This window comes from Meles meles, chromosome 19 (assembly GCF_922984935.1).
Source record: "Meles meles chromosome 19, mMelMel3.1 paternal haplotype, whole genome shotgun sequence".
NCBI classification, from domain to species: domain Eukaryota; kingdom Metazoa; phylum Chordata; class Mammalia; order Carnivora; family Mustelidae; genus Meles; species Meles meles.
Window position 1 is genome coordinate 41,871,862 of NC_060084.1, and position 1,172 is coordinate 41,873,033.

General features: G+C 43.4%; 1 pseudogene; it reads right to left on the reverse strand.

Moving 5' to 3' along the window:
- Positions 1-204: 204 nt before the first annotated feature.
- Positions 205-844, reverse strand: LOC123930523 (annotated as a pseudogene).
- Positions 845-1,172: the final 328 nt, after the last annotated feature.

Sequence of the window (1,172 nt, forward strand, 5' to 3'; positions counted from 1 at the left end):
ACTTGTGATCTCTGTCTGTCAAATAAATAAAATCTTTAAAAAAAAAAAACCCTACATTTATTTAGTGCAACTTTTGGAACTACACTAAGTGTAATGGTGAGAAGCATTTTTCTACTGCTAGTCCGTTTCTGAAGACTAAGTCACGAATGGTTCCACCGTAATTAAATATTTTTTGTAACAGTTGGGGGCCAAGTTTAATATCGACTAATTTTCTTCTTTCCGTATAGGCAGCAATGCACCATCTTCTTTCAGGTTTGTCTGTTTGTTTGTTTTTGACAATTTGACAAGCTCCCCTTCCACAGCTGAGGGGCTATTGGCCAATTTGAGCGAGCTTTGAATTGTCGAAATTCTTCATCCTCCAATATAGCAAATACCTCATATCAGACACCCATACTATTTAGTATTTCCAGAATTTGTAAGTGGCACCCACATCCCTGCTCCGCGGGGATCCTGCTTCTCCCTCTCCCACTCCCTCTGCTCTGTTCCCTCTCTCGATGTGTCTCTCTCTGTCAAATAAATAAATAAAATCTTTACAAAAAAAAAAAAGCTGTATTTGTTAGTACTTTGAGCCTTTCCTCTAATTTGGTGGCTTGGGGGCAAATTGTATCTAGTTCTCCAGATGCTTCTAGCTCCTTAATTCAATCAAGTCCTCCTATGAGCTTTTCAGAAACAGAGGTGGGGGCAGGTGTGCCCGTTGGAATAAGTTTTGAGGCCCCGATGAACTTCTTCATCTGAGATGATATCAAAACTGCTAAACCAAAAATTATGCTTGTTGAGAATTTCTCCCATCTGCTTGCTGAAACCAGAGCATGGATCCTTGAAGAGTTCCTTTCGTAAACAACATGTGAGGGGCGCCTGGGTGGCTCAGTGGGTTAAGCCTCTGCCTTCCGCTCAGGTCATTATCGAGCCCCGAATCCGGCTCTCTGCTCAGCAGGGAGCCTGCTTTCCCCTCTTTCTCTGCCTGCCGCTCTGCCGGCTTGTGATTTCTGCCTGTCAAATAAATAAATAAAGTCTTTAAAAAACAAACAAACATGTGAGGAGCAGTAGGGGTGAATTTCTCCAGGCACAGGTTGAGGTCCATAGGATGCTCATTACTACTGGGTGGAAAGGAACCACGTCGGGGCACCTGGATGGCTCAGTCAGTTATGTGTCTGTCTCTGGCTCAGGTCATG